Raw genomic sequence first — 18358 nt, 5'->3', positions numbered from 1 at the left:
CCAGGCACTGACAGCAAAGTTGGCAGACGGTGGTGGCCGTCTGCTGGAGTTGGTGGAACTCCGCAGAACCGTAAGGACCGGGGTCAGGCGTCGGCCCGCCGGTACAGGACCGGGGAACGGAGTGAAGCTAAGCACACAGGCATGGCCATCAGACCCTGACCAGGCTTTGAGCCGCCGTCAATAGTCAAATCCGAATGTGACAGGAACCCCAGGGGTTTCCTAACAACCAAGTCCCGATTGAAGGCAACAGTCCACCCAGAGAGGATATACAGCCACCGCCACAGGCTAGAGATCCAAGGGCCAGCGCCTGCGGGCAAAACGGGCTCCTACGGCACCTATACGCCGGGGAGCGGACTACCGGTGGGCAACCACAGGAGTCAGAACATTCTAGAAGGTGCAGGGAAAGACAGCCACCATCAGCCGTCTGGGGAGAGCACAACAACAACACAGCAGCCGGCTGCGGGACCCGTCTATCCGGCCGTTTTGGTTTACCAGAGACTCTGTCAGTGATTGTCTGAGTGATTACACCAGTGCCGTCCGGCACCGCGCCGCTCAGTCCCTGCACCCCAGCCATCCGCCTCCCCGTTACACCATCGGGCCCCAGGATCACCAACCCCCCTATCCACGGAGGGGACAACATCCTAGCTGCACCCTACCATTTCTCCCGGGATCCCCGTTACCAGCAACGGTGGTGCCATCATCACCACGTCCTGTGGGTGGCGTCACGAACAATCTCCCTAAACATACCACCCCCTTTTCACTCACGGGTGAGGAGCGCTGCTCGAGTCCCCGGTTCCGGTCCACCACTTAAGCCACCGAGCAGCAGCAGCAGCAGAAGCCCCGGACCCGAGCGTGGCGAGCGCGTCCCCTCCGCCCGCGATAACTCCCAGGTAGGGAAAGGGTGGGGGGCAAAGCCTCCCCTTACATAATTAATTTAATTATGGAAAGGGGGCCTACGCCTCCCATGCATCCTTACCTGGGGGTCTTACCCTCAGACTTCCGCTTCTATTAGAAAAAACTCCATGACTACGTGGACTTACGCCCACTATTTCCACTCCTACCCACTGTCTCAGCTCCACACACTATTTCTGGGCGATCATGCCTTTTTGTGCATCCCAGGGGGTCGGGGGAAAATACTCGTCACCGGGCCGGTGAGGATCAGGCGATATCACGGATGTCCCTGCTCGGTTTCGTGACCCCGAGGTGTACACGGAAGGAGAGGGGAAATAAGGATGATGGTGGAGGTTGATTTCGTGACGCCACCTGCGGTATGTGGCCAGGGAATAGCCACTGCTGTCGCTGTCCTCCGAGGCGGATGCTAGTAGCAGCCGAGGTGTTTCTGCTCCCCACAGCAGTCAGAAACTATTTCATTGATACAGTTAGGTCCAGAAATATTTGGACAGTGACACAAGTTTTGTTATTTTAGCTGTTTACAAAACATGTTCAGAAATACAATTATATATATAATATGGGCTGAAAGTGCACACTCCCAGCTGCAATATGAGAGTTTTCACATCCAAATCGGAGAAAGGGTTTAGGACTCATAGCTCTGTAATGCATAGCCTCCTCTTTTTAAAGGGACCAAAAGTAATTGGACAAGGGACTCTAAGGGCTGCAATTAACTCTGAAGGCGTCTCCCTCTTTAACCTGTAATCAATGAAATAGTTAAAAGGTCTGGGGTTGATTACAGGTGTGTGGTTTTGCATTTGGAAGCTGTTGCTGTGACCAGACAACATGCGGTCTAAGGAACTCTCAATTGAGGTGAAGCAGAACATCCTGAGGCTGAAAAAAAAGAAAAAATCCATCAGAGAGATAGCAGACATGCTTGGAGTAGCAAAATCAACAGTCGGGTACATTCTGAGAAAAAAGAAATTGACTGGTGAGCTTGGGAACTCAAAAAGGCCTGGGCGTCCACGGATGACAACAGTGGTGGATGATCGCCGCATACTTTCTTTGGTGAAGAAGAACCCGTTCACAACATCAACTGAAGTCCAGAACACTCTCAGTGAAGTAGGTGTATCTGTCTCTAAGTCAACAGTAAAGAGAAGACTCCATGAAAGTAAATACAAAGGGTTCACATCTAGATGCAAACCATTCATCAATTCCAAAAATAGACAGGCCAGAGTTAAATTTGCTGAAAAACACCTCATGAAGCCAGCTCAGTTCTGGAAAAGTATTCTATGGACAGATGAGACAAAGATCAACCTGTACCAGAATGATGGGAAGAAAAAAGTTTGGAGAAGAAAGGGAACGGCACATGATCCAAGGCACACCACATCCTCTGTAAAACATGGTGGAGGCAACGTGATGGCATGGGCATGCATGGCTTTCAATGGCACTGGGTCACTTGTGTTTATTGATGACATAACAGCAGACAAGAGTAGCCGGATGAATTCTGAAGTGTACCGGGATATACTTTCAGCCCAGATTCAGCCAAATGCCGCAAAGTTGATCGGACGGCGCTTCATAGTACAGATGGACAATGACCCCAAGCATACAGCCAAAGCTACCCAGGAGTTCATGAGTGCAAAAAAGTGGAACATTCTGCAATGGCCAGGTCAATCACCAGATCTTAACCCAATTGAGCATGCATTTCACTTGCTCAAATCCAGACTTAAGACGGAAAGACCCACAAACAAGCAAGACCTGAAGGCTGCGGCTGTAAAGGCCTGGCAAAGCATTAAGAAGGAGGAAACCCAGCGTTTGGTGATGTCCATGGGTTCCAGACTTAAGGCAGTGATTGCCTCCAAAGGATTCGCAACAAAATATTGAAAATAAACATTTTTTTTTGGGTTTGGTTTATTTGTCCAATTACTTTTGACCTCCTAAAATGTGGAGTGTTTGTAAAGAAATGTGTACAATTCCTACAACTTCTATCAGATATTTTTGTTCAAACCTTCAAATTAAACGTTACAATCTGCACTTGAATTCTGTTGTAGAGGTTTCATTTCAAATCCAATGTGGTGGCATGCAGAGCCCAACTCGCGAAAATTGTGTCACTGTCCAAAGATTTCTGGACCTAACTGTACTTTCCTACTTGTTGTGCCCCCAAGTATCTTGGGTCTTTAACAGCATTGGTCTTCTCATATAGGCAAAAAGGAGTTTGGGGCTCCCTAGGCTCCAGGACCTGAGTTACTCTGACTCAATAACTAGTGGGTAGGGTTGTCACAATTTCATGGGGCAGTAGCATAGTGTAGGTTTTCACAAGGCAAGTATTTTGCGCTCCCAACCTATGGACAAGTTCGTTCTTTGAGACTTCCCCACAAGTTCAGTATTGAAGAACCCCTTATCCCCTACTATAGATGCAATAATAAATAGACCATTGACACTCTTGGTATTTGGGGACCTTTGCTGAAATCCAACATAAAATGGTAAAAATGATATGTTATACATTATTATAATATATTTTTATAAAATAATATACTATACTTTTTATTTTTTATTGCAATTTTTATACTGTAGCTTTATTTATTACCCTAGCCCTAAATTTAGGCCTAATTTTAAACCGTGCCCTAACCTCGATTAGGGTTAGAAAAGATGTGTAATGACTTAAAATGATGTCTTAAGGCCCCATCACACACAGAGATAAATCTTTGGCAGATCTGTGGTTGCAGTGAAATCATGGACATATTGTTCCATTTGTACACAGCCACAAACCTGGCACTGATTGTCCACAATTTCACTGCAACCACAGATCTCTGTGTGTGACAGGGCCTTTAGTAATGAAAGGAAACCCCATTGAACTGGGTTATTTTTGCATTTTGTAAAGTGCCCTGTGACTCTGAAGAAGAGTGCCAGCCCTGGGCTGCGCAGGCGCCTCTCTCCTTCGTCAAGGAGACTCCGTGCCCGGAACTGACTTTGGGCAGGGCGTTCGACACTTAAGGTGGCTTTACACGCTACGAGATAAAGCGATCTCTTTGGGGTCACGGATTTTGTGACGCACATCCGGCCACTTTAGCGATTTCGTTGCGTGTGACACCTATGAGCGATTTTGAATCGTCGCAAAACGTTCAAAATCGCTCATCGGTGACATCACCATCTATTCCCAATTATTGTTGCTGCTGCAGTAACGATGTTGTTTGTCGTTCCTGCAGGAGCACACATCGCTGTGTGTGACTCTGCTGGAACGACAAACATCTCCTTACCTGCGTCCACCGGAAAAGGAGGAAGGAAGGAGGTGGGCGGGATGTTCCGGCCGCTCATCTCCGCCCCTCCTTTTCTATTGAGCGGCAGTTCAGTGACGCTGCTGTGACGTCGCTCTGATGCTGAACGAACCGCCCCCTTAGAATGGAGGCGGTTCGCCGGTCACAGCGACGTCGCAGAGCAGGTATGTGCGTGTGATGCTGCCGTAGTGATAATGTTCGCTACGGCAGCGATCAACACATATCGTGCCACCGACGGGGGCGGGTGCTATCGCACGCAACATCGCTAGCCGATGTTAGCGATGTCGCAGCGTGTAAAGCAGCCTTTAGTTTGCACTTTACGTCGGTGTACGTCACCCCTGCTGCCAATCATTGACGTAGTAAGACACGCGACACCAGAGTTCACTGGGCCAATTGGTTTTGTTTACTTTTATTTTTCACATGGTTATGACAGACATGGCCTTCCTTCCTCTCTCTGTTGGGTACTACTCTTCATGGTGTCCCCCATTATCTTAGATAGCGTCCTCGATACTCCAGGGTCTATGCCTCCTTCCCCCTAATAACGCTGACCTTCGTCTGCTTCTGGGCCCCGACTCTCTAAGCCCGCTGGGATGAGCCATAGGCTCCAGACCTCCAGAGGTTACCTTGGGGTTCCCTAACTGGCCCTAGTACCGAGGCCATATCTTCTCACTTTGAATCCTACTTCTTGACTAACTCTCTTTGAAGATCCCACTGTGTAAAACATAAAAATCACTTTATAATACTCACCTAAGGGGCGGTGCAGTGCAGACTGGTCAGATGGGTGTCTCCGGTCTTTAGTAACATCGCCTCCTCTTTCAGCCATCTTTGTCCTCCTTCTTCTGAAGCATGGGTGCATGACGCGTCTTACATCATCCACAGAGGCCGGCATTGAGGTCCTGCGCAGGCGCACTTTCAGCTGCCCTGAGCAGGACCTCAATGCCGACCTGTGTGCATGACGTAGGATGCATCATGAAACCAGACTTCAGAAGAAGGAGGACAGAGATGGCTGAAAGAAGAGGCGGAGAACAGAGACACCCACCCGGACCACCCCTGTAGGTGAGTATTATAAAGTGTTTTTATGTTCTGCACAGTGGCCTGGGCTCTTATATACAGTATGTTAGAATGCTGTATATAAGAGCCCGGTGGTGGTGGCCGCAGCTTATAGTCGCCAAAGCTGGTGACAGGTTCCCTTTAAAAGTCCATTATTACTTTGAAGCAACAACCACTCTAACTCCAGGCACAGAGTTAACTTCTCCCAAGAGGGTGATTAAAGGACTTATATTAGAAGCTGAATTTTAGATTGTAGGTGGAAACCCTATTTAAGGACAGATGTATTCTGGTGTAAACCCACAGACCTCTGCATCTACTGGTGTATACAGATATAGTAGTTTACATGAGACTATGAAAGAGTCTTCTGTGGAGGAGCTGACAAGAATATTGCGCTTTTAGTGAGTACGGCTCCAGCGGATCACATAGGTCTCATTTCTCATTGGAATGCAAAATTTGATCATTTTGTCCACTGAGCAATCATCTATATAAAGTCTTTGCACGCTTTCCTAATTTGCCATGAGTACCTCTAAATTCCTTTTAATTGATTCTGAACAAAGGATTAGGAACCGGTCTGTACCAATTTTACGAAAGCAAATCTGCAGTGTTTTCTGTAAGAAAAGCAAAAAATTAAATACAGATGTAGCAGACTAGATAACTTTGTTTTGTAATAGTGTGGATTGTGGGTTTCAATAAATGTTATTGTAATTTAAGTTTAAACGTAGGTTACATAAAGAATTTCATATATATATACATATATATATATATATATATATATATATATATACAGTATATATATATACACTGTGTGCAGAATTATTAGGCAAATGAGTATTTTGATCACATGATACTTTTTATACATGTCGTCCTACTCCAAGCTGTATAGGCTGAGAGCCAACTACCAATTAAGTAAATCAGGTGATGTTCGTCTCTGTAATGAGGAGGGGTGCGGTGTAATGACATCAACACCCTATATAAGGTGTGCTTAATTATTAGGAAACTTCCTTTCCTTTGGAAAAATGGGTCAGAAGAGAGATTTGACAGGCTCTGAAAAGTCCAAAATTGTGAGATGTCTTGCAGAGGGATGCAGCAGTCTTGAAATTGCCAATCAATTTGGATGTATCAGTAAAGGGCAGAGAGCTCCACTCCGACTCAGACGCCAGCAAGGTTGAGGTGGGTACTGGTATGGGCTGGTATCATCAAAGATGAACTTGTGGAACCTTTTCAGGTTGAGGATGGAGTGAAGCTCAACTCCCAGACCTACTGCCAGTTTCTGGAAGACAACTTCTTCAAGCAGAGGTACAGGAAGAAGTTGGTATCGTTCAAGAAAAACATGATCTTCATGCAGGACAATGCTCCATCACATGCATCCAACTACTCCACAGCGTGGCTGGCCAGTAAAGGTATAAAAGATGAAAAAATAATGACATGGTCCCCTTGTTCACCTGATCTGAACCCCATAGAGAACCTGTGGTCCCTCATAAAATGTGAGATCTACAGGGAGGGAAAACAGTACACCTCTCGGAACAGTGTCTGGAGGGTGTGGTGGCTGCTGCACGCAATGTGGATCGTAAACAGATCAAGCAACTGACAGAATCTATGGATGGTAGGCTGTTGAATGTCATCATAAAGAAAGATGGCTATATTGGTCACTAACTTTTTGGGTTTTGGTTTTGCATGTCAGAAATGTTTATTTCTAAATTTTGTGCAGTTATATTGGTTTACCTGGGGAAAAGAAACAAGTGAGATGGGAATATATTTGGTTTTTATTAAGTTGCCTAATAATTCTGCACAGTAATAGTTACCTGCACAAACAGATATCCTCCTAAGATAGCCAAATCTAAAAATCCCCACTCCAACTTCCAAAAATATTAAGCTTTGATATTTATGAGTCTTTTGGGTTGATTGAGAACATAGTTGTTGATCAATAAAAAAAAAAAATCCTCTAAAATCCAACTTGCCTAATAATTCTGCACACGGTGTATATATACGTTAAGAATAAGTATACGTACATTTACTATTTTGTATTGGTTATGGGTCAAGGAAGAAGGGTTGGGAAGGAAAGGTTAGGGAAGAAGAACAATATTGGGGCAAACTTGGGAAGATCAAGGAAAAAGGGGGGGGACGGGTAATTGGTAAAAGGGAGACTTAACCTTTAAAGAGAAAAAGATTATAAGAGAAAGGAAAGACAGAAAGAATGAAATAAAGAAAAGATAGAGGAAGAGAGTAGTAGATGCCGTCTAAACATTTTGGGATTCAAAAGTCATAACGTGTCCATTAAATTATTTAACCAAACGCCCCATCTTTTATGGTAAGAGCCAAATGAATTATTAAATATAGCATGTTTCCTTTCACATTTGTGGTGTAATATGAGCTTGTTGTTGATTTCCATTATATTTGGTATATTGTCGCTATTCCAGTTTGCTGCGATGGAATTTTTTATTAGGAGAATATGGATGATAATTGGAGTATGACACGGGTTAATGGATTCTAGGTCCATTGATAGTAGAGCCATTTGTGGCGTTATTTTAATTTTATTTATGAAATTAGCAGCTTCTATCTAGATGTTTTGTATTTTTGGGCATTCCCAAAATATGTGATTTAGCGTGCAGAGTGCATTGTGTTTACAAATTGTGGGGACATTTCCTTTAATCCTTTACTTTGTAATGTACGATATGTTGGCATAAAGTGAAAAGTTAATAACCAAATTCATCTCCTCAACAACTTTACAAACAGATGTGGGAGTTGGTTGTGTAACAGGTTACTTTATTTCTTTATTTTGTTTTTGCAACTTTTTTGGCTTAGAAAAAAGTCGAGATTTTTTTTTAATACGCATCTAGAGGAGGTTGCATTTGGAGAAAATAATTCACCCAACTCTTAATTAAAGCCTCACCATATATATCCGTATAAGATTATGTGGACGGGCCATAATGCACACACTGTCCGCTGGTCTCTTGGCCGGAACTTTACAGCTTCATAGAAATATATGAGGGTTCACTCCTCATCTCTAATTTTAATTAGTATTTTATAGTAATATTAATTGTAATAATATTGAACATAATAAGATTTTCTGACACCTTCCTATATATGATCCAGTGTAGAAGATAAAAAATGCACTCACCAGATCTTTTGCTGTGCAAGGTGCGATTTATTCAATCGTTACATGTGTGGAGAGGGCTGGTAGGGGAGGGAGCACACGCCTAAACGTGGCAGACGACGGCCGTTTCGCACTTTCACAGTGCTTCAGCTGGTCCATATAAACACTATGAGCCCCCACATAACCCCTATATACAGTATGAGCCCCCACATAACCCCATATATACAGTATGAGCCCCCACATAACCCCTATATACAGTATGAGCCTCCACATAACCTCTATATACAGTATGAGCCTCCATATAACCCCATATATACAGTATGAGCCTCCACATAACCTCCTATATACAGTATGAGCTCTCACATAGCCTCTTATATATAGTATGAGCCACCACATAGCCTCCTATATACAGTATGAGCCTCTACATAACTCCTATATACAGTATAAGCCTCTACATAACTCCTATATACAGTATGAGCCTCCACATAAAGCCTATATACAGTATGAGCCTCCACATAACCCCTATATATAGTATGAGGCTCCACATAACCCCATATAAACAGTATGAGCCTCCATATAACCCCCATATACAGCATGAGCTCCCACATAACCCCCTATATACAGTATGAGCTCCCACATAGCCTCTTATATACTGTATGAGCCTCTACATAACTCCTATATACAATATGAGCCCCCACATAACCCCTATATACAGTATGAACCTCCACATAACACGCCATATACAGTGTGACCCTCTACATAACCCCCTATATACAGTATGAGCCTCTACATAACTCCTATATACAGTATGAGCCTCGACATAACCCCTATATACAGTATGAGCCTCCACATAACCCCATATATACAGTATGAGCCTCCACATAACTCCCTATATACAGTATGAGCTCTCACATAGCCTCTTATATATAGTATGAGCCACCACATAGCCTCTTATATACAGTATGAGCCTCTACATAACTCCTATATACAGTATAAGCCTCTACATAACTCCTATATACAGTATAAGCCTCTACATAACTCCTATATACAGTATGAGCCTCCATATAAAGCCTATATACAGTAGGAGCCACCACATAACCCCCTATATACAGTATGAGCCACCACATAACACCCTATATACAGTATGAGCTCCAACATAGCTTCTTATATATAGTATGAGCCACCACATAGCCTGCTATAGACAGTATGAGCCTCTACATAACCCCTATATACAGTATGAGCCTCTACATAACCCCTATATACAGTATGAACCTCGACATAACCCCTATATACAGTATGAGCCTCCACATAACCCCATATATACAGTATGAGCCTCCAAATAACTCCCTATATACAGTATGAGCTCCCACATAGCCTCTTATATACTGTATGAGCCTCTACATAACTCCTATATACAATATGAGCCCCCACATAACCCCTATATACAGTATGAACCTCCACATAACACGCCATATACAGTGTGACCCTCTACATAACCCCCTATATACAGTATGAGCCTCTACATAACTCCTATATACAGTTTGAGCCTCGATATAACCCATATCTACAGTATGAGCCTCCACATAACCACATATATATAGTATGAGCCTCCACATAACTCCCTATATACAGTATGAGCCCCCACATAACCCCTATATACAGTATGAACCTCCACATAACCCCCTATATACAGTATGAGCCACCACATAACCCCTATATACAGTATGAACCTCCACATAACCCCCTATATACAGTATGAGCCACCACATAGCCCCTCGATATACGATGCAAGTCCCTACATACCCTCTATATATATAAGATACAAGCCCCCACATAGCCTCCTAATTACATACGGACCTTCTATTTCCGGATGGGACTTTCAGTCACATGATACAAGCCTTTTGTATTACACAACTTTATTTGGCATTTATTCTACATGTGGTTCAGCCCCATACTGACACACATGGTAATGATTTATTAATTATTTGTAACCTATATACAGTATATGCAATTACAAATTGGCTTACTTGCATTTTTGCCCCTGAGGAAGCCTCATTTCTGGAGGCGATACGCGTCGGGTTCATCCCCCATTCTCATATCTGGGCGCCTTTCCACATCTTTGCATTCATTTTTCACATAGTAATACTCTGGCATTTAGACCTTCTGGTATGCAGGTTTGCACAATTTGGGACTTATATTTATCCCATTTCTTTATTAGTTATGTCATGCTTCATTAGATTATATATATGTTTTTATTTACTCATGCATTATCCTGTGTTACTTTATGTTAACTGCTGTTATGCTCGTCGGGCGAGCAGAGATGCTAGTGAACCCACTGGGACGCAATACATAGAAAACCTGAAGGGGCTTGACTACAGACCTGAGCCTGCTCTTCTCCAGAGCCCCTAATGGTGGAGGTGTTACGCTGCATATACAGTGCCTTGCGAAAGTATTCAGCCCCCTTTGAATTTTTCAACCTTTTCCCACATTTAAGGCTTCAAAGAAAGATATAAAATTTGAATTTTATGGTGAAGAATCAACAACAAGAGGGACACAATTGTGAAGTTGAACGAAATTTATTGCTTATTTTAAACTTTTATAAAAAATAATAAACTGAAAAATGGGGCGTGCAATATTATTCTTCCCCTTTTAAGTTAATACTTTGTAGCACCACCTTTTGCTGCGATTACAGCTGCAGTCGCTTGGGGTATGTGTCTATCAGTTTTGCACATGGAAAGACTGAAATTTTCGCCCATTCTTCCTTTGCAAACAGCTGGAGCTGAGTGAGGTTGGATGGAGGTGTTACGAACCGGCGCCGCCATAGCCGCAAGCAGCCTGCTGCGATTCCTGTTGCGCCCAGGCGCCGGCTTCCGTTCTTGGCCGTGCCTCGAGTCGTCCAGTTGGCTGTTCCTTCCACCACGTCTAAGTGTGGAGAGGCGGCTAGTGCGCATGCGTGCGCCGATTTACCCCAGCCAGAGTTTAAGCCCGGTGTTTTGCCTAGTGAGCATGCTCAGCCTGATTGTGTTATGTCTGAGACTAAGTCCTCAGTTCAGGCTATTGAGCATGCCCCCACAATTAACCCTAACAGCCTCTTTGCACAGGTACTTGGACTTCGTGCTGTGTCCAAGTGCTGGGATGTGCCTACTGAGCATGCTCAAACTGATAGTCTGCTTTCTGAGCCTGTTGCTCAGGCTACTGGGCATGCTCAGGCACTTAGTGCACCAGAGGCTAGGTCCGGTAAGGACCTCACTGAGCATGTCCGTGAGGTGGCAGGCCCTGATAGGGCAGAGGGTGTCAGGTGTCCTGATGACGTGGCAACTCCGGACTGGCTCGCAGAGGCCCGCCCCTATGATCTGGCACCTCAGTATTGGTCGTCAGACGATGACTGGTGAAGTGTTTGGGGCGTGGCTGCCATGAGGTCATCAATGACGTGGCGGTTCCGGATAGGTCGCATGTGACGTCACTGATGACATGGCACTCTGCTATTGGACCTTGGTGGTTCCACCCTGGGTTTGGGGCGGACCCAGGTTATAAAAGGGGCTGGAGACAACATGGAGATGCGCAGTCTTCACTTTGGCTCAGTCAGAGCACACCTCCATGTTAGAGCCTCATTGCGGCATAAGCCTATGTTGGGAAGCGGTAGGTAGGGTTAGGCGAACGGTGCCTGTCACGCCAAGATTCGTGGCTCGGCACATCAGGGTCAGGCGCCGTGCTTCCCTCCTGCCGTTCCAGTCTTGCTATAGCAGCCCAGTGGTGTTAACTGGGCTGCGGCTGCTGTGCTTCCTGTCGGATTGTGCTCCCTACGCACACGGACAACGCACCTGCTGCGCCACCTGTCCGATTGTGCCACCTACGCACACGGACAACGCACCTGCTGCTCCACATGTCCGATTGTGCCCCCTACGCACACGGACAACGCACCTGCTGCGCCACCTGTCCGGTTGTGCCTCCTACGCGCACGGACAGCGTACCCCAGGACCCCTGTGGAGTTAACAGGGTGTTCCTTATCCTCCTCGGCTTCCCGGTCAACGCTACTGGTGTACCCATCTGGCCTGACGTGTCCTACACACGTGGCCGATAGGGCGCTTTCGTGGCGGTCTTCCGGTCAACGCTACCTGGTTACCACCCGGCCTGACGTGTTTCCTGCACACGTGGTTGGTGTAGCGCTAGGTGCACCAAAACGCTAATCGGGTTGTCGTCCGGTCTGACGTGTCCCAACACACGTGACCGGTTCCCAGAGTTCCTGGGTTATCTCAGAGCCATCCAGCTCTATAGTCTCCGCCTAACCCTCAGGTGCCAGCAGCTCCTTTGTCATCTGGAGCACGGTGGGCCCCGACTGGCGATTAGGATATATACCCCCTGGTCCTAATCTGCCGGTCCCCCTGTAACAGGAGGCGTTTGTGAACAGCAGTTTTCAGCTCTTTCCACAGATTCTCGATTGGATTCAGGTCTGGACTGTGACTTGGCCATTCTAACACCTGGATACGTTTATTTGTGAACCATTCCTTTGTAGATTTTGCTTTATGTTTTGGGGTCATTGTCTTGTTGAAAGGCACATCTCCGTCCCAGTCTCAGGTCTTTTGCAGACTTCAACAGGTTTTCTTCAAGAATGGTCCTGTATTTGGCTCCATCCATTTTCCCATCAATTATAACCATTTTCCCTGTCCCTGCTGAAGAAAAGCATGCCCAAACTATGATGCTGCCACCACCATGTTTGACAGTGGGGATGGTGTGTTCAAGGTGACGAGCTGTGTTGCTTTTACGCCAAATATATCATTTGCATTTTGCCCAAAATGTTCGATTTTGGTTTCATCTGACCAGAGCACCTTCTTCCACGTTTGGTGTGTCTCCCAGGTGGCTTGTGGCAAACTTTAAACAACACTTTTTATGGATATCTTTGAGAAATGGCTTTCTTCTTGCCACTCTTCCATAGAGGCCAGATTTGTGCAGTGTATGACTGATTGTTGTCCTATGGACAGACTCTCCCACCTCAGCTGTAGATCTCTGCAGTTCATCCAGAGTGATCATGGGCCTCTTGGCTGCATCTCTGATCAGTCTTCTCCTTGTTTGAGATGAATGTTTGGATGGACGGCCGGGTCTTGGTAGATTTGCAGTGGTATGATTCTCCTTCCATTTCAATATGATCGCTTGCATAGTGCTTCTTGGGATGTTTAAAGTTGTGGAAATCTTTTTGTAACCAAATTCAGCTTTAAACTTCTCCACAACAGTATCACGGACCTGCCTGTTGTGCTCCTTGGTCTTCATGATGCTCTCTGTGCTTTAAACAGAACCCTGAGACTATCACAGAGCAGGTGCATTTATACGGAGACTTGATTACACAGAGGTGGATTATATTTATCATCATCAGTCATTTAGGACAACATTGGATCATTCAGAGATCCTCAATGAACTTCTGGAGTGAGTTTGCTGCACTGAAAGTGAAGGGGATGAATAATATTGCACGCCCCAATTTTCAGTTTATTCTTTTTTACAAAAGTTTAAAATAAGCAATACATTTCGTTCAACTTTACAATTATGTCCCACTTGTTGTTGATTCTTCACCATAACATTAAAATGCTTATCTTTATGTTTGAAGCATGAAATGTTGGAAAAAGTTGAAAAATTCAAGGGGGCCGAATACTTTCGCAAGGCACTGTATGAGTCCGGGTGCCACTTGGGAACACTGGTGTCGCATTGACTGGCCCCAGGGGTATGGGAGTGAAGTTCTCTGGCAATAGGTTGCGGCAGAAGCATGTGTAGAGGTTCCGTCCGTGATGGATGGACAGATGGATGCGGCAGCAGCAGCAGCTAGTTAGGATACTTTGCAGCAGCGGGTGTAGAGGTTCCGTCCGGGATGAATGGAGGGTCGGATGGATGGATGAACGGAACGATAGATGCAGCAGCGGATATCGTGGCTGACGTGGCAGCTTGTAGCAGCAGCGGCAGGTTAGGTAATACAGCAGCAGCACACTAAAATACAAATAGGTGTCAGCAGCAGAACTAGCACAGATGGACAGCAGCGGAAGAGACAGCAGTACAGTGCTGACAACTAGCAACATATAAAACTCGTTGCCCAGGCACCACTGATAGGGCAGATGTGCCTTAAGTACCTGCGGCCTCCCAGTTGGGAGGCAGTTCCAGATTAAGATGGCGCTGCCCTTTAAGAAAGGGGGCATGCTGGCGGGTGAGCCCTATGGGCAGAGGCTGGCAGCCTGCTAGGAGTACAGACTCTCCAGAGGGCAGCAGCATGGGACGGGGACAAATCCTCCGCCACAAGACGCCTGGACAGGTGAGGGAACCAACGTCCTCGCTGGGGGAGGGGAGCAGGAGAGTGCGAGGACACCAGCATGTATTATTTGAGCAGATCTCCTTTCTGTAGCCCATTTCTTTTCTTGTTCCTCAGGTGTTGGGAAGAGTGAATTGATTTGCAGGAGCCTGGTCTTCTGGCCAGGAGGTAATAAATCCATGGATACTGGACTAGAACGCCTCAAACCTCCTCCTATCTGCTGGAATCCGCAGTTACTCTTTGGATAGGCAACGACATTGTTGCGGCGGAACGCACAGATGATGTTGTGCCAGGCCGGCTGATCAAAAGTGGCGCACATAGGAGAAGGTTCGCAGGGCTCCTGAATACTGACCGGGGTCCTGTGAATTATTTTGCTAGAAGGAGTTACTGCCTTTGCTTTGCATTTGTACACTGCAATATGGCCTTAGGTTACTAGAAAGCAGTAACACTGTGCCAATGAAAAAGCTGCTTTGTCCTTAAAATGTGCTTGCTCTTCAATTACAGACGCACTGAGAGCAATGACAATCAAACGACTGTTGTGATCAATTACCGCTGACACGGTAGCAGTGTGCGGGGTGTGATATACGCTGACTGGACATCAGCTACATAATAAAGGACACTTCTGCAGAGAGTCTATTACTGACGCAGTGTTGCGGTATACATTAAGGGTACCTGGGAATGGCACCTGTGAAATTGACAGGTCGGAATCTGTGATAATTGGACTAGTTTATCTCAGTTTCATCACTCTCTGACTCCCACACACTGTGCGCCATCAGACCATGGGGAGGAAACCAGCTGAGTTAGGCTGCTTTCACACATCCGGCTTTTGCAATGCGGCACAATCCGGCACTTTGCAGGAAAACCGCAACCGGTTTTTTTTGCTGCCGGTTGCATTTTTCCTGCATAGACTTTAATTGGTGCCGCATTGTGCCGCATGGGCTTGCGTTCGGTCCGGCTTTTGCTGCATGCGGCAGATTTAGCCGATGCGGCGGCCAGATGGAACGTTCCCTGACACGTTTTTTGCTCCGGCAAAAAAAGCCGCATTGCACCGCATCCGGCCGATGCGGCGCTTTTCCCAATGCATCCCTATGGATGCCGGATGCGGCGCGATGCGGCAAAAACCGCATCCGGCCGCCGCATGCGTTTTTTGCCACTGCGCATGCTCAGTAGCATGCCGCAAGCGGCAAAAACCGGACCGGCCGCATGTAAAAAACTTATGCAAAAGATGCGGTGTTTTCACCGCATCCGTTGCATAGGCTTCACAGCCGGATTGAGCCGCACTGCTCAAACCGGATGTGTGAAAGCAGCCTAAGGCTGCTTTCACGCATCCGGTTTTGGCATCAGGCACAATCCAGTGTAAAAACTGATACAACGGATCAGGCAAAAAAACAGATCAATTGCATCAGTTTTTTTCTATCAGTTCCTTCAGTTTTTGGATGGATCTGTTGAATGCTCAGTAGCAAAAAACGGAATCCGTTGCTGTAATGCGTTGTATGCCGCATTACGACGGATCAAGTGCCCAATGTACATGACGCCGGACGATGTCAGATCTGGCGTGGTCCGTTTTTTTGCCAAAATATGTTCCATACTGCGTAATTTCAGGCAGCTGGACACAGAAATTTCGCCGGATCCGGCGTACAATGGATGCAATGCAAGGGCATCAGGCACAATCCGGCACTAATACAATTCAATGAGGAAAAATATGGATCTGGCACCGGATCCCTTTTATCCTGTAGTTGCTGGATTGTGCCTGACAGCAAATATTGGATGTGTGAAAGCACCTTAAAGAGTACTTTACACACTGCGATATCGGTAACGATATATCGTGGGGGTCAAGTCGGTAGTGACGAACATCTGGTGCTGTTACCAACATCGTAGCGTGTGACACCAATGAGCGACGGTCAACGAGCACAAAAACGTGAAAAATCGTTGCTCGTTGACACGTCGCTCCTTTCCTTAATATCATTGTTACTGCAGGTACGATGTTGTTCCTCGTTCCTGAGGCACCACACATCGCTATGTGTGACACTGCAGGAACGAGAAACATCTCCTTACCTGCGTCCACCGGCAATGAGGAAGGAAAGAGGTGGGCAGGAGGTTACGTCTCGCTCATCTCCGCCCCTCCACTTCTATTGGACGGCTGTTGTGTGACGTCACTGTGACGCCTCACGAACCGCCCCCTTAGAAAGGAGGCGGATTGCCGGCCAGAGCAACGTTGCAGGGCAGGTAAGTCCGTGTGACGGGGTAAGCGAGGTTGTGCGCCACGGGCAGCGATTTGCCCGTGTCGCACAACCGACGGGGCGGGTACGCTCACTAGCGATATCGGGACCGATATCGCATCGTGTAAAGTACCCTTTACCCTTAAGGTCCAGTCCATCTAGCACTACATCCTGACTGTGATGACTTGGGTCTGCTTCCTAGGGCATTTTTAGACTTCAGTTAAAAAGTATTTATCAACACAATACACCCGGGGCGTAAACATGCCTCTGTCTACCGACTCTTCTCACCTAGGTCAGACTGCAGCATTCTACATTTTACCATTGTCTTGTGCTTACATGGGTTAGTAATTAATCCTATTATGATATTATCGTAAAATCTTGCACTTTTTTTTGCAACGGGGGATGGGTACCTATTGAGATTGACTAAAAAAGTGTGCGTGGAGGGGATAATTGGTCACACAATGTGTTTAAAAAAATGGCTCAATTACCATGGAGTGGTCAAAGCAATCACATGATGTAAGATTCATTCATTTAAGTTTAGGAAAAGATATTCTGTAGAGAATGAAAATGAGGACGGAATAAAGGGTGTTATTCTAGATGAGAAAAGCATGGCTGTTTTCGTTGTAAAAACAGCGTCACATCTATTCACAGGTTGTGCGTGGTATTGCATTTTATGTTGGAGAAAAAAAAGCTGCAGTCATACTGTTAAGCAGACAGCAGATGGCGCTGCGTTAACTGTTAGAGTTTGTTTATTGTATGACCTCTCTGTTTCGTATGACCATTCCAGCATTTTTTCTTTTTCAGCGCTGGATTGGTGCTTTAAGTGTAAGTCCCCTGCCCCCTGTCATATACTGTAGCACTGCAATCCTTGCGCTCCCCGCTCTCCTCCTCCTGCAGGGAAGCGCACTACTTGCCGCCGCGGCCAGCTCTCACATGTGTCCCGGTATCTCTTCATTCCTCCATGTGTGCGCTTCCTGCTTCCTCCTCCCTGGTCCTGTATATATGGCGCTGATCTTTCAGGAGCGTCCCTTGGGCACGTGCACGTGCTGCTGCCCTTTTCTTAAAGGAACAGAGCGCCACTCCCAGGAAGTGCCTCTCAGCCTATCACTGAGAGGCACTGGGTACATAAGGCTATCTCTCACCAGGGAAGGTGCCTGATCAACGTGTTTAGTTAGTTAGTGTTTGCCGTAGCCAGCTAGTTGTCAGATCCCCTTGCCCGCTGTGCTTTTGTAACAGTGTACTACATCCCTGTCTGTCCTCCATCTTCTGCGGTTTGCTGTGCCTGTCTAACCCAACTGTGCCTCCAGCATCAGAGACTGTGCCTGTCCAACTCGGCTGTGCCTCCAGCCTCTGCTACCTCAAAGGCTCTTGCTATACCAGTGACTGTGCTTGTCCAACCTGGCCGTGCCTCCAGCCACAGCTACTTTGGTGGCATTGCTATACCAGTGACTGTGCCTGTCCAACCCGACCATGCCTCCAGCCTCAGAGACTGTGCTTGTCCAACCCGGTTGTGCCTCTAGCCTCTGCTACCCCAGAAGCCTTTGCT

Source organism: Anomaloglossus baeobatrachus, chromosome 1 (assembly GCF_048569485.1).
Source record: "Anomaloglossus baeobatrachus isolate aAnoBae1 chromosome 1, aAnoBae1.hap1, whole genome shotgun sequence".
Taxonomy (NCBI): Eukaryota; Metazoa; Chordata; class Amphibia; order Anura; family Aromobatidae; genus Anomaloglossus; species Anomaloglossus baeobatrachus.
The sequence above is the reverse complement of the archived record's forward strand: the minus strand, read 5'-3'. Positions refer to the sequence as shown.